At 38.4% G+C, this 23,514-nt stretch overlaps 1 long non-coding RNA gene across 2 annotated transcripts; it reads left to right on the top strand.

Moving 5' to 3' along the window:
- On the top strand, positions 19,200–21,845 carry LOC109230266. Of its 2 annotated transcripts, none has more exons than XR_002068625.1 (3): positions 19,200–19,483; positions 20,192–20,271; positions 21,594–21,845. It is a non-coding gene; the product is annotated as an uncharacterized LOC109230266 (long non-coding RNA). The 2 variants fall into 2 exon arrangements; XR_002068624.1 differs by having other exon boundaries at positions 19,206–19,429.

Below are 23,514 nucleotides of genomic sequence, written 5' to 3'. Positions count from 1 at the left end.
GCGCACGCAAATAAAGGAAAAAGGCTTCGAAACACAGAGTTCGGCTCTAAATCACCGAGCGAAGTGCAGATACTCAAAATGACCAGTCGGGTCGTTACATCCTCCACCACTTAAACTGACGTTCGTCCTCGAACGTGCTAGGAGTCGTTCTAAAGCTATCAAATCACTATGTAACCTTACTAAACATAAACCTGGGGGTGATCCACGTCACCCTGATCCACCTAAGCCCACCAACATAGCATAATCAGGGATCCTTATTTCAACCTTGGTCCTTAAACCTTAGAACTCAATCTCTAACATCCAGAATTCATTGCAAGACCCGAATCCCACATCGACACACTGTATAAATCTGAACAAGCTGTATCAAGTCACAACCATAACCCAAGATGTAATCATATGATATACTCCATCACTTCGACACTCACAGTAGGAACTGCTGACCACCATTACTGCCCAAACCAAATCCAAAACAAATTTGGTGCCGGTAGCAAACCTCGTATCGATTAGAACCTCGTTCAAAACCCTTATACCCTACCGATTATGAAAGAAACACGCATACCCGCTTAACCACTCATCTGATCAATAAGTCAAGAAACGCACTCACCCGACCAGGGCCATTGCCTGAATCCTCAACAAAATGTAGTGTTATTCCTATATACCTTCCTCATCCCAATACAATAGTGCAAATCTCATGTCTAGAAACCTCATCTCAGCCAATACAAGCAGACACATCGATAAGCACCAACAATAATCATATGGAGCCACACGCAACCCGGTTCCGTACACTAATAAGTAATAATTCAGACATGACAGATAACAGTAAGAAAACTAAATAAGAAAACTACTAAGCAAGTTAAACAGGCAGGGAAATTTTTGCATTTTACTATGAACTATTTTCAACAGGGTGAAAGCAATATACACGAAATAGAAATAAGGAGCCACATTTCATCACTGTACCATTACGGCGTGCAACCCGATCCCATCATATCAATCCACATAGGGTACCCTTCGAGCCATAATACTCGGGCTCATTGATCACATGTGCGTAAATATCAAGCACAATAGAGTGTACAAAAATATAACTATGGGGAAAATCATTACGAACAAACAATACTGAGAAGGACAAACACAACCATGGTGCAATAAGCAAATTAACATCCCAAAGGCCACCTTGCCCATAGTGCCATGAGGCCTAAACTAAATCACAATACGTGTGTGAATAATCATGTAAGACTCACAACTCGTCATAGTATGAGAGAGAAATATATATAACATACACCAAGGAGCGAATAACATCCATTCCGTCCGATGATATACTCGTGGTAACAACTGTGCAAGAACAAACAAATTCGATCCGATACAAAATACAAATTCTCATTAGGCTCAAAATAATCCCCAAACCAAATTCCGATCTTCCTCGAACATGTAACAAACCCTCCAAAAGTCTATAGCAACTTTCCATAACACCTACCGTCAATCATCCAATCCTCTACATTTCATCTTAACTCGTAATCCAGGAATAGTCTGTCAACCAGAACATTCAATCTCTGAGCCTCACGAATACCAGAATTTTCATACCCAATCTCAACACCGCTACTCAATGGCTGGCACGTAATTCATACTCCGTCATCTCACGGAAAAACACCCATAAGTCAAAACGCATGGTACCTGCCAACCGGCGAACTCTACTCTGATAGGAAGACATAGTGCCAGCAAAACCTCAATCACCCGAAATCGTCCGTGCCATCAAGAACTCATATCCTTCCCTCCGAAACTATCTGCAACCTTATACCTGCAAATTTCAACCCCACACGGCACATCGCCTCTAACATGCTACTCGCAATACTATGAAAATATCATAGCTAACTCTGACCATAAGCAAATTGAACACCTCATCAATCGAGAATCTTTTATTTAACCCCAATCTAGGAAAACACCACCACACGCAATATAGCCTCTATACCTGTAGAAAATATCAACTCCGACCGTGATCATAACCATGATAAATTCTTCGGAACTCATTAACACATAATCGAGGAATAAGAACCAATCACCTCTAACTCAAGCGAGTTACGTAGACTGCCAACCCGAAAGTAACTCAATCCGATATGCCTGCCCTGAGGGAACCTCCTGGGAACCCGAAGCCATTTCCTGCGTCACTCCAACATTGACATGTAGACCCTCCTTGACAAGGAAATTCTGCGGATCCAATTACCTTTCACTGCTCCGTAGACAAATTCAAAAGTCCTTAAATCCACTCATCTTATTCTGATCTTCAATACGCAGCTAATACGCGTTGAGCAACCCGTACATCACTAATATATGCTCATTCAAAGAAATAACCATGAAAGCTCTCGGTCCCGAAACTGATACGGCCCATGATCCTACAATCCGATCGTCAGTAGTAGCCTCCACCACTTAGCTCGAAGCCATAGAACACCTCATCAACAACCCAAAGTACCATATCTTCGCAGCATGTCCCGATACTACACGACTATTTAGCTGAAAACTTCAGAACTCATGAAATGCTGATCATAGAATACCGCGAAGACTCTGACAAGGACTTACCCCTTATTGCATCAGTCAAACAACCTCCCCAAATTCTCTGAAATGATAACACACGCACTCCACAGAATGGAAACCTCTTACGAGACACACAATCCAAACTCATTATGCAGAAGATGGCCCACCGGTTATACTCAAATCGACACTTTGCCATGAACTTACCTTAATCACAATAGCCAGGCCACAACCAATCTTTCCAAATCTGCACTTACCAACCAGACATATAAACCCGCCTCGCACCATAAATGTACGACTAGAAGATTTAACACTACATCAGCTTCAGAGGCTAGACAACATATCGCGATGATGATCAAGCATCCACAGCCCGTTGTAATCTATCTTCAGCATCACCGATCGTCAGCACATAGCGAATACTGAGCGCACAACATCACATATGAGTGATCGGGTAGAGTCAAAGTTGCAGGTTTCAAGCTGAAAAAAGGTCGCACGATAAGGAAAGAAGAAAGGGAAATTTTTCCTATATGCCCTGTAGCCTCCCGAAGATAGGTATGGACGTCATCATTCCGATCCGCAGGACTCTACTAGACACTTGCTCATGACTCGTAGAACCTACGAACCTAGTGCTCTGATACTAGCTTGTCACGACCTAAAAACCACAAGTCGTGATGGCACCTAACTCAACCCGCTAGGTAAGCCAACTGCTAGAAAAATACAACTCAACTGAGATTATAAGAGAGTAGAAAATAGATAACTGAACATTTACGAATTTACCAAGACCAGGTAGTACGAATCAGGAGCTTCTAATATTTGGAATTTCAAAACAGATACAAATAAATACAAGTTCCGTTTGAAGGTTACATAAACAGATTAGCAATAACCTAAACTACCAAGAACAAGTGGCAGCTATATCCAAACGCACGAACATCTTCCGAATCAGCACCCGACGTCACCAGCAACTCCGCTCCAAAATCTGCACGGGACGTGCAGAAGTGTAGTATCAGTACAACCGACGCCATGTACTGGTAAGTATTTGTCTAACCTCGTTGAAGTAGTGACGAGGATTTTGGTTAAAAAGATGTTTATTTAAATAACTTGTACATTAGATTAACAGTAAAGCAGTTCAAAGTATAACGGATAAAAATAACATACACAACTCGACGAGACAGTCAATAATTACTAAAAAGAACCACAGTAAAATTTTCACGATCCTTTCTTGTATGAGAGTTATGTCCAATATGTCAAAATGTCAATTCACATGGCACGGTAACACCATTCGTGCTTTTATCTCATACTCACTATGTATAAATAAATTTATGAAATAACTCAATTAGCACGGCAACACCCTTCGTGCGTTCAACTCATCTTTACCAAGTGATTGTATAACAGAGCCAACCATATCACATGAACACAATAATAGGAATTACTAAGTAGAAAATACGCAAGTAACAACAGGGGACAAGGATACACATGTGGGTCACAGTAAAGGACCAAGCGGAAAGCACGTGAGTAACAGCAATAATTGGAAAACAGGGAATATCAACTTCAATTTACTAGCATATTGGAGGCCTAAGTACAAATATAACAATTTTTAAGAAGAAAACACATGTTCTTTACAAGTTAACAAGTAAAGGCATGAATGGCTAGCATGGTGGAAGCATTATACTAAAGTGCAAAAGAATAGTTACAACATGAGAATAATTATAAAAGCAGGAATAGACATGGTAATTGCAAGTTAAGCAAGTAAAAGACATGGACAATGCAACAACAATTGAGATAAAGGTCAAGTACAGGACAATAACAACAAGTCACACCAAGTATGTAAATACAACAATAACAGTTCAAGGTAAGGGCACAACCGTATACACGGGAAACAAATATCACATCATAATGCAGGTCCCTCGTCCTCACCTGCACGACAACACCCTTCGTGCCATGACCTCACCATAATATACAAGCATAACAATATAAATGAAATGGCACGGCATCACCCTTCATGCTTTTACTCTCAATAACATGATAATGAATATAAAATGGCACGGCATCACCCTTCATGCTTTTACTCTCAATAACATGATAATGAATATAAAATGGCACGGCATCACCCTTCTTGCTTTACAATCTTCCTCACATGATAATGAATATAAAATGGTACGGCATCACCCTTCGTGCTTTACACTCTTCCTTACCAAGCATATGAATATCAATAAAATGGCAAGGCAGGAAGTATAAATAACATCGAGGAGAGTGCTTAAACGGATATTCCAAACACATTCCAAATCACAACCTTCCAAGTTAATAATACTTCAACAACCCTCAAGAACTGTTTTATTCAAATACTTCCACGAATCTCATAAATGATCCACAACACAAGTATAGAGTCTAGCATCTCTAAGAATATCGGTTGTAGTAATCTAGTGATGATTTTGTATAGAGATGACCGAATTAGACACATCAATATATTCTTACAATTTACAACAAGTTCGATCAAGTTATAACAAACTAAGTCTTGATATCTATCATTTAATACTATGTACTTAGTATCTAAGAGTCAAGTAAGGCATTAAGCAGAATGTCACGAAATTCTACAAACACAAATATACATAATCCACCCCCGAGCATGATTAACCCTGGCACATACATATACGCTCGTCACCTCATATATGTATCACCCCCGCATGTAGCAAACAATGACAATTAGGAGGAAAAATTCCCTCAACAAAGCTAGGCAAAACACTTACATCAATTTGGCTAATCCAACACTCAATTTAGCCTTTTCCTCTATGAATTCGCCTCCGCTCGACTCAATCTAGCCAATGACGACTTGAATACACCACACAATGCAAGAGAAAACAATTTCAATTAATAAAGTTATGATTTTTATTCAACTTCTAATAAGTCAACAAAAGTCAAACACCGGGCCCGCCCCGTCAAAATCCGGGTCCAGGGGTAGGTCTCTACTACCCACAGCCTCGCGAGTCCAAATATGTGTTTTGTTTTCAAATTCGAGTCATATTCGACTCTCAATTCTCAATTTTTCATTTTTCAAAACTTTGAAAAAATCCCCAAATTTTTCCATGGATTTCTCATGAATTTGATGTTAAATCTTGTATAAATATCGTGAAATATAGTTGGAAAATGGTTAAAGATACTTGCCCAATATTTTGGTATGAAAATCCCCTCTCAAAATAGCCTCACCTGGAAGCTAGGGTTCAAAAATATGAAAAATGAAGCAAAAACTCGGAATTCTCAGCACTTAACAGGCTGCAGATGTCGCATTTGCGAAGAAAACTTCGTATTTCCCAATGAACCGTGTTTTTGCAATAGCCATAAATGGTTGGCAATTGCTGATGAACAGTGTTTTCGCAATCGCCATAAAAGGTTCGCAATTGCGAATGAACAGTGTCGCACCGCAAACCAGCAAAACCCAAACTTCTCCGAAATGATCCGAAACCACCCCGAAACTCATCCGGAACCTCTCGAACACAAACCATATATGAATTTCAATCATAAAACATACTACGGACCTGCTCACACACTCAAAACACTGAAAAGAGGTTGTCTTAACCCGATTGACCATGGTCAAACTCCCAAGTTTCTTAACTTTACTAGTCTCTCAACCAATGATCCAAAAATACACCCAAGCCACTCAGGACTCCAAACCAAAAGTGCACACCAGTCTAAAAACATCATACGAACTAGCTCGCACGATCAAATCGCCAAAATAACACTTAGAACTACGAATTGGACACCAAATCAAATGAAATTTTCAAGAAAGCTTTGAAATCTCTATTTTTATCACTGGACGTCCGAATCACGTCAAACCGACTCCGTTTCCCACCAAATTTCACAGATAAGTCAAAAATATTATATTGGACCTGTACTGGGCTCCAAAACCAAAATACGGACCCGGTATCAACAATGCCAAACATTCAATCAATTCTTAAAAACATTAGATTTTTCAGACTTTTAATTTTCAATAAAAATTCATAACTCAAGCTAGGGACCTCGGAATTCGATTCCGGGCATGTGCCCGGATCTCATATTTCTATACGGACCCACCGAGACCGTCAAAACACGGGACCAGATCCATTTACTCAAAACGTTGATTGAAATCAACTAAAATTAACTTTTTAGGCAAAAATTCTTGTATTTATCAGTTTTTTGCATATAAGCCTCCCAGGTCAATACCTGGACTGCGCACGCAAATAAAGGAAGGATAGAATGAGGATCTAAAGGCTTCAAAACACAGAGTTTGGCTCTAAATCACCGAGCGAAGTGCAGATACTCAAAACGACCAGTCAGGTCGTTACATGTAGTGACTTTGCTCCCTGCGCTCATAATAGTTTTGCTTCCTTGCTTTAGACTTCGATCTGGCGTTTGACGTTTTCCTGTTAATATCATTTTGTTGTGTTCTTCTTCTACTCACAAGACCCCCACCCCTCAATTCTGCTGTCGGGAAATCTCTTTTTCAAATCTTAGATTTTTAGTGCATTACTAACATCTTCCAGTGAAATATGATCTTTCCCATATAGCAGCATATCGATAAAAGTATCATAAGACTGTGGTAAAGAACATAACACTATCAAGGCCTGATCCTCACTCTCAATTTTGATATCTACATTCTTCAGGTCCATTATAATTGAATTAAACTCATCAATGTGAGTTTTCATAGGTCTAACTTCGTTCATACGGAGATTGTATAACCTATTTTCAAGTAGAGGCGGTTTGTCAGCGATTTTTTGGTATACAGATCTTCTAGCTTCTTCCATGCCCTTGCTGCAGAAGTTTCTTCAGCAATTTCCCGAAAAATGCTATTTGTAGTGCTCATGAAGATCGCACTCAGAGACCTCTCCTTCAGGTATGACTTCTCTATCTCTTTCATCTCTTTAGGAAAATCCTCACCAATTGCCTTCCATAACCCTTGTAACACCAGGGACGAGTTCATCCTAGTCTTCCATAGACTGAAACTAGAATCCTCGTTAAATTTCTCTACTTCATACTTTGTTAAAGATGATGAAGACATCTTACCCTAGGTTATATGTAGAAACCCGAACCTTGCTCTGATACCAGTTGTTACAGAATATCGTGGGTTAACTAGCACACAATCACACATAAAGCAAATAGAGAAGAAAAATCAACACAAGGATTTAACGAGGTTCGGCTAAGCCTAATCCTGGGCAGAAGCAGAGAGAGTTTTCCACTATGAATGAGAAGAAAGCACAATGCATTACTTTATTTTCTTATATGTAGGCTCCCAATCTTTTCAGCTACCAATATGGGACTTCGTTTGCACACCCAACAATCTCCCCCTCGAACTAAGTTCCACGTGGCTCACTACCACGATTCACGGGTCTCCCCCTCGAACTAAGTTCCACGTGACCCATTGTCACCATCCACGGGTCAATTTTTGAGAGTCACCGCATGCCACCTACATTGTTTGAGTATTATGGCAACTTAAGCCCACAACTAGTGATGTTTTATACTTCAATACCACACAAGAGGGGGGGTGATTTGTGTAGTGACCAATTTTTCACTTAAACTGATTATGGAAGGACCTGGATCTTCTAAGTGTTCCTTAACCTACTATTGCAGAAATAGTAAATGCGGAAAGTAAAGAACACAAGTATTTTACGTGGAAAACACCTGGCTCAAAAGGTGAAAAAACCACGACCTACTTTCCAGTAGGATTTTCCCAAACTCTCCACTAAAATCACTTAGCCAAAAACTGTATTTACAAAAACTCTTTTGTAAACCTAGGACTAACTCTAATCCCGTTGTAGCACACAACCTCTAACTGTTGCGATAACTTCAAGTTAACTCTAACTCGCAGACTCTGAGTACCTATTATAATTTGCCTCTAGATAAAGCTGAATGGTACAATATGAAAACACCTACTACAATTGAACTAGAATAAAAGACAGACACTTGAAACTGGTTCTTCTATCTGGTTCATGTAGCTTTAGGTTTGCACACTTGAATCACACACGAACTGCTTGTAAAATTGCCTTGCTATTTTGCTCTCAATTCACATTTAACTTCTACGTTTGTGCAAAACCTATAAAAGAGAACAACACTGATATTTATAGAGTTAGTAAATAAAGATTAACTAGAATTCTGATGCTACTTTTCCTTGGTGGAAGAGTTCTAGTTGATTTCAACTTCTAACTCCTTCCCTATCTTGGATGGTGTTCTCTTTGATTAAGGAGTCCTTCTCCTTATCAATTATGCAACCTTTTCGATTAGGAGATATCAAATACACCAGTTTAATCTTATCTCCTTCACGTGCATCCCACATGCTCGAATCTGCCCGTTTCTATGCACACAAGGGATGGACCTGGAGGGATGGACCTGGTTCATGCCTGAGTTCCTTTGTCAGTCTTCAAAAATAACCTTTACTTGGGCAAACAACTAGCTTCTTCTTGTGTGCGCACCGCTCCACACCATCACTTTTCCATCTCCATACTTGTCCCGCCAAATATGGGCTCTAATACCAGTTGTTGGGTTAAAACGATCCAAAGATACTCTTAACATGGTGTGAAATTATCTGCTTTGGAGGAAGCCCACACGTTTTTTCCCAAAAGCCCTCACACCATTAAAAGATCCTACACCTTATATGTAGGCTCCCAATCTTTCCAGCTACCAATGTGGGACTTTGTACGCACCCAACATAGCCATTACAAAGAATATCTTCATTCAATACCAGCCATTACACAATCATTAATGACGTTTTCATTCTCATTCAAAAGGAGCTTGATTTTAGGATCTTGTCTCCCTAAGTAGAGTTATAAATAACACGTTAAAAACCATTACAGACACACGAAACATTCTGCACACAAAGCTGTAATATATTCTCTTACTTCACTGAACTCAAACACTTGAAATACTTTTTGCTCTTGTTATCGGAAAGGCCAAGTCCTTAGTTAGACTTGTTATTTTCTTTAATTTCATCCGTTAATCTTATTTTCATTCTTATTTATTTATTATTTTTGGATCAAATCGATTCACTTGTCTATAAAATACACTATAAATTTAACTGTACCATTTTACAGGTAAACAGTTTGGTGCCCACCGTGGGGCATAGACAGCTGCGTAATTGCTTTGATCCATTCGTTTGTTACTAACAATTATTGATTATTTCCTTAGTAAAAATCATATATGACAGCTAATGATGTCAACAATACTTACAACATTGGAGCACACGATGAATGGGAAGAAGTGTCCCAACGTGATGATTCCATCAGCGAAACTCATAATGAAGGGGATGAAACGACCCCAGTTCGCAAAGGAAAATATCCTCGACATGTGCGGGGCCTAAATCCCGATGATGCGGAAGATGACACGTTGCTGAAACAGTTAGATTCTTGAGAGAACAACAAAGAGCAATCATGGATCACTAAATTTTCTGAACCTACCACCATGGATCACATTCCGTAGTCATTGGGAGTCTTGAGACATCTACCATACCGAGCAAGCAAATATTGTCAAGACATTTACTTTCTGTAATATGTCCCCTTCTATTTTCTACATGATCAGTCACTGTAAAAGGGTTGTATCAGCTCCTGAATCTCTTTTCAAGATGCACATTTTGATGTTGTGGTTCAAGTAATTCTACTAAGGAAACATGATGATGTAAACTAAGAGTCCACCAAATATTATAGAGAACCTGGTTCTCTATTAGTTCCCACAGAACACACACACAGCAGTATGTAAATGACACAGCAGTATTTTACGTGAAAAACTCCCAGCTCACAGGGATTAAAAATCACGACCCACACTCCTTGGATTTCAACTTCACTAACCGAGCAACTTTAGATTACAACCTATTGTAACCTAGGAATTATACTCTTAATCCTTCACCTACTTGCAATAACTTTATTGCAAGCCTCTTTGTAATAACTCTATTACAAAGCTCACCACTTTGACTAACTCTAGCCAAATACAAACACACAGTTTATAGTTTACAAAAGATATCATATAAGATGCTTCTAACTAAGTAGAGTATGAATTACAAATGAATAACATTAACAAAGATACAACAATACTAATGACACAGGATGAACTCAGTGCTGGGATCTGGTCCTTTGTTCCATTGCTACTTTGTTCTTCATGCCTTAGAGTCAATGAATGCGGCATCACACTTGAGAGAGACTTAATGATTTAGGTTTTTCAAGTGTGTGTGTTCCCTTGCCTCATGTTGGTAATATATAAGTGACGTCATTGGGATTATTTAAGCAAGTATCTAATACACAGCATGCTCCATAAAGCGACTGCGGCACTGTTGCGTGTTTAGTGCAATAGGGTAGCAACTTTAACAACTGTACGGAGTTGAGTTGTACTGTTACCGGAGGAACCGATAGCCATCTTTTCCCTCTGCCATTTCTTTGACTGATATTATTGGAACTTGTGCCAGACAAGTGACTTGTTGCACTGAGCACGTTGAGGCTGTGTATCAGGTTCCCTATCTGGTTCTCATATGAAGTTTGTTAACTCATCAAAATACAAAAGGCACATAACTTATCAATTTCCCCATTTTTGATGATGACAAACTTAGAATCGAAGTCCCCTCTGGGTACCGGATCTCCATACAATTCACCCAGCAGATTAGTTATATTCTCCCCTGAGAACCTGTTTCTCTTTCTTTCCCCCTTTCAATTTTTCTTCCCCCTTTTGGTATTATAGAAAGAATATATGCAAGTAAATGCAAAAAGAAGTCCAACAAAGTTAACTCATGCCACTTGTGTGCACAGAACATAGCTAAAAACAGAGCACAAGAGTATAACATGCATAGCAAAAGACTGAGATGCTCATTCATTAATTGGAGAAGAAAAACATAGGAAGTAGTACCATTGTTACAAAACATCCACACAAGAAACAAGCTTAAAGTACCAAAGTCATAAAAATAACAAGTCAAAAAGGGACACAGGGGCTAAGACAAACACATTTAAACTGGACACTGACAAGGGGACTGTTTAAGGGGCATTAGAAGAGGGAGGGAAGGATGAAGAGGCAAGGGCTTTGAGAATAATATCCACTCGAGCATTTGCAGACTGTTGCTCATTTATCAGCTGCTCTTTCAGGTTCTCAACCTGTTTCCTCAAGTCTGCATTTTCAGCCATCAAGCGGACAACCTCTATACCCTGTGCACTGCTAGAACCAGGTTCCTCCTTGGCTTGACTGAGTTGTCCCTCAAGAATGTCATTCCTAGCCTTCAGCCTCCTTATTTCCTCATTAGCAACAGTCTGAGCATCGATTATTTGCGAAATCATAGAATTGCTGCCAACTCCCCCTTCTTGTTTATACACTCGCACTCCTCCAAGATAGTCATTGAGAACGTTTGCTTTCGAGTTCCCACTCTGCTCTTCCAAAAGGGACTTTAAAATATTCGAACACTTTAGTGAGCAAGAACCCATAAGGCAAGCCATGGTTCCCATCCTTGAAGTCTGCCACCTTTTTCATATGTTCAATCATGAAATCATGCATGTTGATGGTAGCAGGACCTTGAAGTCTGCGGGAGGGAGCAAGACCTTGTTCACCATCTCAAACATAAGCTAATATTCTGGAAGCTGGGCTTTCTTGTGCATACGTTCCCCTCTCTGAACAACCTGAGTCTTTAGAATGATCTTCCTAAAGTTAGGGAAACAGGTCCCTTCAACAGATGAGAGCCCCTCAGTGGGCACACCCAAGATACTTCCCAGTACAGTTTCATCCATCACAAAATCCACTCCATTAACCTTCGGGCAGATATTGTCGTCTTCCACAGTGAATAGATCCGTGTAGAAACTGCGAACCTCCTCTTCATAAACTTTGGGACTCTGAATGGTAAACAAATGAGTCTATTTCTGAAACTTGCAGATTGCAAACAGCTGTCTCGTGCCTGACATTTCAAGAATATCAGCGTCAAACACTCTGCCCCACATCACCCTTTGCTTTTTCAGGTTTTCTCTTCTCTCAACTTCAGACACTTCTACTTTGGCTTTCTTGGAAGAACCACATTCCTTTTTGTCACTTGCCTTTCTCTTCTAAGACTTCTTCACACATTTCTCCTTCTTCTCAGACTTACTTTTCTCACCAGACTCCTTCTGGTCAACACTCTTCTCTTTATCAATCTCGACACCTTTCACATATGACACTCTCTTGGGCTTCACAAGTACAAACTTCTTGAAAGATTTAAGAACAAGGGAAGCAGGTTCCTCATTCGTCTCTTCATCTTCAACATCCGTAATGTTTGCCGGAAGCAGATCCTCCTCATTCAATAGTTTTACCCCTTTCATCAACCTTTTTCTTTTCTTTTTCTCTTTGTTTCTTTTCAAAGCATTCTCAAGAGCTTCTTTCTTCTGCTTCCTAGTAGTGGGTCTTTTAAGAAAGGGCTCTTTGGGGACTGCCCTACCACTTCTAGTAGCTATAAACTGTGCCACAAGCATATCATCATAATTACGGGTGTTCATGGTTTGGTTTGGATCGGTTTTTCCCTAAGAAACCAAACCAAGTAAGTCATTTTTCAAATATTAGAACCAAGCCAAACCATTTAAGTCGGTTTTTTCTCGATTCGATTTATGTCGGGTTTTGTCAATTTTTGGGTTTTTTTGGTTATTTTTTGGTTTTTTCTTAAATAAAAGACATACACTACCAAACGCATATTCCGGCGACCACCAACATAACACTATCAAATCAATTACCATTTGAGAAATCTATTATTTACCAAGATATATTGATGATAATTGAATCAAATAGTGATGAATAATTTAAGGACTCAATTAAAAATATATTATTTTTAACACGAAATGGATTCTTACACGTAACAAAAGAAAACTACCAATCAAACTAGAATGTAAAGGTAAAGAACTATACTAAAAGTACAACCTATTAACATTTACCATTAAATTTTTGAAACTTTGTATAAAAATACACATATATATAGGTGTAATAATAAATTTGAAATAGCTACTCCTACAGTCGGTTTGGTTTGGGTTTTTCGGTATTTTTCTGATTAAAACTAAAATCAAACCAAATTTGATCAGTTTTTAGAATTCAAAACCAAAACCAAATCAAACCAAACCAAAAAGTATCGGTTTTTTTGGTCGGTTTGGTTTGGTTTTCGGTTTGGTTCGATTTTTCGGGTTTTTATGAACACCCCTAACCATAATCCTCCTCACTTTCATCATCCTCTTCTTCAGACAAAGGTCTCATATCAGGAATTGCAAAATCTAATGGCGTTGCATCAAAGTGTGGAGAAGGAGCAGGGTCAGTACTGTCTAGGGGCTCTTTTGTAGAGCATGTGATTTCATCCCAAGTAGTAGCAGAGTGCTCTTCTTGGGCAGAGGGAGCAGGTCCCTCTATTGGCTCCCATGTAGTAATAACTGGCACCAAGTCACCATGAGGCACCAGTTCCCCACTTCGAACCCCATTGCCATTTCCTTCCCCTGAGACCCAGCAGTCACATCATCACCACCAAGTTTTTCTCTATATCTTTGCGGTCTGCATCGTTTTATTCCTTACTTGTCTTTCAGACTGTCACTGGTGTCTCGCCAATTGTCTTCATAGGGACGAATAGCCCATCACAAATGACATCCCAAAGTTCCAAATCTTCAGCCATGATAAAATCATGCATTCTTGTCTTCCACCAGCTGTAATATTGTCCATTTAATCTAGGTGGTCTGTAGGTTGATTGACCTTCTTCAAAATTTGGTGGAGCACCCATGTGGATCGTTTCTAGGTATTAGCCTTATAGAAAGAACCTTCTTTGATACCAATTGATGTAAACTAAGAGTCCACCAAACTGTATAGAGAACCTGATTCTCTATCAGTTCCCACATAACACACACAGAGCAGTATGTAAATGACACATCAGTAATTTACGTGGAAAACTCCCAGCTCACGGGATTAAAAACCACAACCTACACTCGCACGATTTCAACTTCAATAATCCCATCTAGTGGACCTATAGCTGCAACATTGAACCAGAAGCAATAAAATTGTCACGCCCCAAACCTGAACAGGCGTGGCCGGCACCCGGTGCCATACTCGTCCCGAGCGTACCACTCTGTAACTGTGAACTCTGGAGGGGTAACCCTCAACTTAGGCCGATGAGGCCATATTCTGAATTATCTGAAAATAACGTCTACAACCAGAAATCCCAAACTAAACATCTACATAGGGCTGGTAAAGCCACAATACTGATATAAAAAATGTACAAGACTCGTCTACAAGCCTCTAGGGATAACTGAGCTGTATCATGTCGGGACAAGGCCTCGACCTACCCATCACACCTGTATATATAAAATGGACTCCAAGGTATAGACCTGGTAAATCCAAGGAAGTGGAGCTTACCAACCAAGCTGAGTTTGACTTTCTCTACTGGGAAGATCTATCCAGTTGTCTATCAAGACCTGCAGGCATGAAATGCAGTGTCCCCAGCAAAAGGGATGTCAGTACGAAATAATGTACTAAGTATGTAAGGAAACATAATAACTGAAAGCTAAAACTGAACTGATAATATAATAACTGAAAGTACCTGGGAGTCAACTATAATTTGAAGATATGCTTACCTGCTGATACTAACTCATATCTCTCAATATAGTAAGTAAAATAGTTGTCCGGCCCTATAACGCTTGATATGTGTAACTGAGTTTCCGTAGTAGGCTCACTCATAGGCACTCGGGCCATACTAGACTATGTATCTCGGCCATTCTGGGCTCGCTCATAGATGCTCGACCACAGTAGGCTCGGTATATAACTTACCATCTGATCGAAGGTTGCCCAATAGGGACCTACCCATCGATTATAGCTCGGTGGTGGTGAAAATACTGTAATACTGTATGTACATAGACTCTCTGGTCTCTTGGTTTAAAGAAGACAATACAAAACTGAATATGAAGTCCCGATAAGGGAGAATACAATAACTTATAAGACTAGGATAATGTACATAAGTTAGGAATACGAACTTCTCATTACGTCTCGTTATCAAATGCATGTAGTTACGGGATCATGCCAAAATGAAGAAAAGGTTAGGCCTTAACATACCTCAAGTCGTCAATGCAACTCAACAACAAGCTTACGACAACTAGCGCACCAACCCTATAACAAAGAAATACATGTACAACTTAGATGGCGCGAGTATATCACATATCTCAAACGATAACTCGATTCTAAAATAAAACGGGCAGCATTTCCCCTGATTTTACTGCTACCTCAAGACTACTATAGACGAGACAACAACACAATACAACCAGCAACTCAAAAATAACCTAACTACAATTCGGGATTTTTAATACAACAAAAAACCCAGACATACCATAACACACCCAATCAACAAGTTATTAATTAGCCTGAAATTGCAACGACGAGTGACCAACCCACTACCCTACCACATGTGGTGTTTCTCCACGCCCTTTATCATTTCAAACTCCATAAATCAGAAGCACAATAGGCCAACACGAGTGGACTACAAAACAGTCCACTAAAAGTGAAATAAATCAAACTCACGACTTTCGATCACCGTCCCGTGAGTTCTAACTATTAGGAAATGAATTTATCAACCTTCCTTGATATTTGAAAGATTAAATATAGAAAGTAGGCATTTTATTAACTTTGAACTACCTTCCAAAACTCAAACTACAAAGAAAAAGAGAGGCGATATAGCGATACTTGCGTCGTAGGGATTGTTCTAATATTATCGCTTCTTGATTTCGTACCCGAGATGTTAATCTTCTTTGGAACCCTTGTAGAGAGATTATGGTAAGTTTATTGGGATTCTCTGGCCGTGTTCTATAAAAAATGAAGAGAAAGACGATTTAAAACCTATATATATATATATATATATATATATATATATATATATATATATATATATATATATTAACTTTTGAAAAGTCAAAGAGGTGCTAGCTTGGCACCCTAGCACTGGCCCTTTCTTCTGATGCTTATATCTTTTTATCCTGATGTCGTATGAACAAACGGTTAAGAGCGTTAGAAACTACATTCCAAGACCTTCAATTTGGTATATAATATGTCCCAAAAAGATCTCATATAACACACAAAATGTATTGCTGAAAAAGCTTCAGTGACACACCTACTTGTCACCTATGCAGCCTGCGCAGTCTCGCGAAACGGAAAATATCTCTCTACTTCGATGTCATACCGACAAACGGTTTAATGTGTTATAAACTAAACTCGTAGATCGTCAATTTGATATGTGGATCATCCCGTAACTCCATGTATATTGGTAGAAAAGCTCAGCTACATTTGACCTAATTTTCAGCACATTTATGAATGTAAGTTGTGATGACCTTTGCCAACTTTTGTTCCACAACTCGCTTGATTTCAAAACATAGCAGACGACTATCATACGACTAAAATAACTCATAAAGTAACCTTCTTATAATGTTAAGAACCCGAGTATCACCCCAAAATTACATGTTATAACATTCCCAACTTGTCGACTTTCGACGAAACTTATTTTCCTCAATTCGTTTAGCTTCTAAGCCTTCCAACCCTCTTGATACTTGGCATTTGTGATCTTAAATATTTGTAACCTCCACGGTACCATGATTAACTTACTTTATAAACTTTTCAATGATCTCATTTCTGAGCTTACATCAATCGACTTACGACGTATTCTTCCGTACGAAAATAGGCTCCAAATATGTAGGTTTCATCATAAGGCCTGATTGGACAAATACTAACTGAACTCTATCGTCGCATGCCGCTAATATTTGAAGCCTGCTAAAGGATTGTGGATTTTTTATTACAAAATAAAATAAAATTTTCAGTGGCAATATGTTAATTCAATTTTCAGTGACACAATATGTTAATTCAAGTTCAGCTATGATGTTCGAAACTTAAATTACTTCCTCCTAATAGTAGTACAAATTACAAAAACCGCGTGCTTTGCTATACCATACCTATGCTTTCTTAGTGATTTATTGTGATTTTAATCACATGGATTCTCCATCCATAACATGAAAAGAATGGCATTCAAGTGTATGCCTCACCGACGTGCACGTAAAAGGAAACAGGAGAAGAAAACCAGCTAGAAAAGGTAGGTGACCTATTCCGATCTTTCTAAGCCTTAGCGGTAGAGTTACTTGGTTCCTATGCTAGTGACAGGTAAACCGATTCGATAGTCCAGGTACGTACAAGTTAATCCGAACACCGTCGTTATAAAAGTAATAGAGTAAACTAATTAGAGAAAATTAGGATAACCATAGAGGAGTGCATAGAAGCAGCATAAGGAATGGCGTTCAAAATATGGTGTCATTGTCTATTTTTGGACGAGGGATGTGGATCAAGAAAGCATTTTAAAAGCACTAACTTCCACAAGATAAAACAATTTGCTCATCTCCACGTGGTTCTGAGAATTTGCATCATTCTCTATTATCAGTGCTTCATCACGAAGTTTCTTCTTGCATCGTAATTTATAGGTTACGCAAGCATATCCCAAATACAACTCAAATTTTACATAATGGCCAACTACTTAAGAAACAGGGAATGGAAGTAAAAGAAACGCAGTTAATAAAAGGTGCTAACTCTTTCCAAAGCCTAGAGGGTGTAACTTGTAAGTCATAACTTCTGCGGTAGAAACCAAACAAACAAAGGAAGGAGGACTACTCTTTGTTTAGTCTCTATTATGACAAGTATTTTGTTTTTGAGTTTAATTGATATACATCGGTAACATAAAGATTTTTTTTTTATCAGATTATCTTTACCTATTGTAGCAAATAATAAACATGCATTTTCAAGATTATAAATTTCGGTTTTTATGAAGGGTTACTTGTAGTATGTAGATATTTTTTTTTAGGTGATTTGATACCTCTAGTGGAGCCAGGATTTCAAATTTATGAGTTCTAAATTTTAGAACGAACACTTCAAGTGTTAATAACTGGGTTCTAAATTTGATATTTGTACATATTTAATAATTTTTTTAATACAAATGCATTGTTTAATAGAGTTCAGTCAAACCTGTAATTGGGCTTCTAGTTCCGCCCAGTTTGATATTGTTATATATAAATTAAAAAACAAACTATTTAATTTTAGGGGAACTTTCAGAAATGAATATTGTTTGGAGGCTTATTACTGGCGTAGCTATAATTTAGCTAATTACATTCCGTAGCTACTAATTGCTAGCCATAGGATGTATGCCGTTGTATTCAATTTGGTTGTATACGCTGTATTCAATTGGGATGTATTCGTTCTTATATATTTTACATTGTATTCAATTTTACTGTATTGGATTCAGTTGCATTCAGACAACAAAAAATCGAGAAATAAGGTGTACACTGCTCTATTCAATTTGGCTGTGTACACTGTATTCAATTCGACTATATTCATTCTTAACTATTTTGCATTGTATTCAATTTCACTGTACACTACAAAAAATCAGGGTTTTAGCGACGACCTTCTGGGCGACTAGTTTAATTGCTACAAAAGTGATAGCTTTAGTGGTGACTCTTTTTGTCGCAGCAGAAATTGAAGTTTTAATGGCGACTGTACTTAAGTCGCTACAAATAAGCACAATTTTTTTCCATTCCCGCGTACTCAAAAAATTTTATTTTCGCTTAGAGCACATTTGTGGCGACTTTTTTCAAAGTTGTTCAATAGTCCTGTTGCAGCGACCAAGTCGCCTCTATTTCTTTTCTTTAAAGTTAAAAAAATAAACAAAAATTAATTACACCCCGTCTTTTGTTTATTTTCTTACCTAATCCCCTTTGTCTCAAACTCAAAACCCTAATCGAGCAGCGAACCTGTGAAAGCAGGAACAAAACCAAGTGACTCCCTTCTCCTCCTTAATCAAACCTCACCCCTTTCCCTCCCCCTCCTCCTCTCTCTCTCTCTCTCTCTAAATCGCTCAACCATTTATATCTAGAGTTGAAGATGAAAGAAGAAACGGAAGCAGACGATTTAGTTTGTGAGTACCACGAAGTCGCCCTGTGTTGTTTTCTCTCATTTCCTTTGAGATTTAGTAAGCTGCTGAAGTTCTGTTTTTGAATTTTTATTTTCTATTTTCGTTAAGGAAAATTGCTCATGTTGAGAGTTGATTTTGTGGTTTGGAATGGTCTTGAGTTTTTTTGTGAAGTCTTCAAATGTTCTTTCTTTATTTTAAAATTTGTTAAGATTACTGTGATAGCCTTAGCTTGTTCTTTTTTGTTTGGATAATTTATTATAAATTTTCGTTAAGAGAAAATCTTCATGTTCTGTTACATTCAAGTGCACATGCCTAGGTCATTACTGTGGGTTCTGCTATAGAGTAATTTCAGTAGCTTAAGAGGGCAAATTATGGCCTCCCATGAGATGTTTTTAAATTTGGATCTTTGATGATTTACTGATGTTAGAATGGTTTGGCAAGGATTGCTCAAATCATAAATTTGCTGGAGGCGTATTATACTCCAGTATGTGCTCTTTTCTCCTGCAGATGGATAGTTTTCGGCATGACCTGGCTAAACTCACCATAGGTTTTGATAGTATTCCGCTTTACCCCCAATTTCTTCATTCAGAGAAGTGGTAAACTGCGTCGAAAAAATGATCTCTATTACATAATTTTTAGCATCTGGAATGGATATTAGGAGATTTTGGTTTCTTATTCCCTTTATCTTTTGGTCTCTGATTTGCTTTCCTTCCATAGCTAATGATATTTTCACTGAAAGCTTCAATTCTTTTTTCCTATTAATAGGTATGATTTTGGTGGTTATTGGCCTAGTCTGATCTGATTCATGAAATCTCTCTTTTCCCTTGGAGAAGGAAGAGCAAAGAGTAAGCTTTCTGTTTGAACTTTGGTTTGCAATTATTATATTCATATTCTTTACTTCTATAAAAGTTACCGGAAAGTTTCTCTTAATGTTCATATTATGTTTCATCTATATTTATTCATTCCAATTTGCTACATGTCCCTGATCATGCTATCATTACGGTCAAGGTAATTGTAGTAGGCACCTTGCACCAAAGAAAGAAAATAAAAGGGATTTAGTTCTAATCTCTTTTTGTGGTTTCTTAGGGTGAATTCATATATTTATCCCTTCTTTAAGCAATATTATGTGAGTAGTGGACTATTATACTGTTATGTGGATTCTTAAGCATGGAATATATATTTGTTGTTTCAATTTTCTTCTCTGCCTTGTTTTTCTTTCTCTTCTCTTTTTTTTTATTCATAATAAGAATGTGCCCCTTAATTAATGCTCTCTGTAGTTTTCAAGATCTTAAGGTGAAGTTTGCAGTTCTTTCAGGAAGATAAATTTTCATTTGTTTCATAGTGTAGGACTGTAGGTTGGTAATGAAGAGCGAATTCATTTATATGACACTTGAAAAATTTGGCCTTTCCAAGATAGTTTGACAAACTTAAGCCTACATATTTGAAGTCTCTTGTTGAATCTCAAATAGTAAAATTAGTAATAATGCTTGTCAAATGTAAATTAAAACTTTAAAGAAAAAGCAACAAAGAAATAAAAGGCCATACAGGTTGGAGATTTAGAAGGTTTAGACTTCCATAAAAACCCAAAATAAATGTACATCTTTGCCTTGCTAATGCGTGAAGCTAACCTGGTTAGATTGAGGGAAAAAACTGGATGTATGTGATTAGCTATACACCACTTGTGTTACTTTCTTGAATGGTAATTTCACCTGTAATATTATATCAGCCCTTAACTCTTATGATTGCCCAATTTATAATAGATTAATTTAGTTCCCTAGGTCTTGTCTCAAGTAAACGTTGTTAACTATCATGTACACAAAATGGTAGATCTTTTTGTATATTGTAAAGGTAAGTACACAAAATGGTAGATCTTGCTATGTCTGAAGCTAATATGGTTGGTTGAGGGAAAGATTTGGATTCAATATGTAAGGTTTTAAACACTAAGAAGGAATATGTTATCAATGTTCCTTCTGACAGATTAGATTTGCATAACTGATTATGTTGTTCACTAGGCATACAATGCAAATTCAGTGTATATGCTATCTTTCTTGAAGGACAATCACTTCCCACAATTCTATATAGTTTTAACTGTCCTTCCCCTTTTATATGATTTCCTTCAGTATTTGACTTTGGATGCATATGTTAATGTTCTTTGTTTTTTTAATAGCAAGGAAAAGTACAACGGGAAAATGAAGTTGCTCAAGGAGTAGTTTGAAGACGTTGGAGTAGCTTGAAGACATGATCCTTTGCATTTTTCTTAAAATTGTAGGGATAAGGTTTTTCAACATATAGGAATTCGAACACATTTTGTTTGTTTCTTTCTTTCCATGTGTATATACGATTACAATGTATTATGGAGCATTGTATATATACTTTGTTGCATAGAATTTTTTGGTAATAAAAAGTTCCTGTTTGCGTATTTGGTGGTATTCATTATAATATTAATGTTGTTGGGTAATCAGTAGGAATATAGCTGGCTAATAAATTATTATTTTTTAAAAAGAAAAGAGGCTTTAGTGGCGACCCTAGCTGCAACACAAAGTAGGATTCTATTGTGGCAATTGGAAAGTCGCAACTGAATATCTTTTAGTGGCGACTACAGTCGCCGTATGTCATTCTGTAGCAGCGACTCACCNTTATTTCTATGGGGACAATTCCCTCTTACAAGGTTAGAAAGGAGACTCACCTCGCTCCAAAGCGTACTTCCAATATCAAGAACAAGCCCAAGTCCTTAATTCGGAGCCGAACGATCACAAACTAGTTAAATGAAGTAAGAACAAGTCAATATAGGCCTACAAGATCGAATTCTAACTATTTAAGCGATTTCCCAACCTTTTTCACAAGTTTCCTAAATTCCAACCCCGGGCCCACTTGCCCGGATTCCGAGATTTTTCGATGAAAGTTGTTCTCTATAACCTAAGGATCAATAATATATGAATTCTAGTTCATTTCATAGCAAATTTCGTGGTTAAATCTTGATTTTACTTAAACCTTAGGTCTAGCTCTAACCCCTTTGATTTCACCTAATTTTTAGTGTTTAATCAACTTAAAATACATGTATTTAAACTAATAATGAATGGAATTAACTTACCTTGAAGTGCTATGTTGAAATCCTCTCTTTGGAAGCCCCCAAATCGCCTAAGTGTGGAATAGAAATGAAATAAATGGCCTTTGAGTTCGAATTAAATGAACTCACTGCCCAGCGATTTCCGCTTCTGCGGTCCGGGGACCGCTTCTGTGGTCCCGCACCTGCGAAAGGAGGACTGCATCTGCGGAACTGGGCGAAAATGGATGGACCGCTTCTGCGGTCTGGGGTCCGCTTCTGGGGAGCCGCTTCTGCGGCTTTCGAGTCGCTCCTGTGGTTTCTCCCGGCCTGGCCATTAGCCGCTTCTGCGATGGACTGACCGCATCTGCGGTCCCGCTTCTGCTGTCCTAGAACCGCAGATGTGGTTATGACAAAGCAGCAGACCTTCAGCTATTCTTCAATTTTCCTACTTCACTAGGACCTCGCTCGTTTGACGCTCGGGGATCCCGAGCCCCGCCCGAACATACCGACAAGTCTAAAATCACGAGGCGGACCTACTCGAACCCTCGGAACACTCAAAGCAACGCTAAATCTTGGAATCACCCCCTAAAACCAAATGAATTAAACTATTGAACCTCAAGTTCTTAATTTTCTTCCAACGGGCCAAAACGCCCTTAAACTACTCGGAACGACACCAAATTTTTCGTGCAAGTCTTAACTGATATTTCGGACCTGTACCAAGCTTCAGAACCAAAATTCGAGCCTGGTACGTAGAAAATCAATGATTTCTTAGTTTCTATAATTTTTTAAAACTTCAATTTAACAATTTCCAATAAAAATTCATTACTCGGGCTAGGAAATTCAGAATTCGATTCCGGGCATACGCCCATGTCCCGTATTTTTCCACAGACCCTCCCGGACCATCAAATCCCGATTCGGGTCCATTTTTCCAAAAAGTTGGCCGAAGTCAAACTTGGTCTTTTAAGAGAGTCTTAAAGAAACAATTGGACATATTTTTACTCAAAACTCTGCCAACTCCCGAACCAACTGTCCCCGCAAGTTA

The sequence above is a fragment of the Nicotiana attenuata genome, chromosome 1, assembly GCF_001879085.1.
Source record: "Nicotiana attenuata strain UT chromosome 1, NIATTr2, whole genome shotgun sequence".
In the NCBI taxonomy this organism is placed as follows: Eukaryota; Viridiplantae; Streptophyta; class Magnoliopsida; order Solanales; family Solanaceae; genus Nicotiana; species Nicotiana attenuata.
The sequence above is the reverse complement of the archived record's forward strand: the minus strand, read 5'-3'. Positions and strand labels throughout refer to the sequence as shown.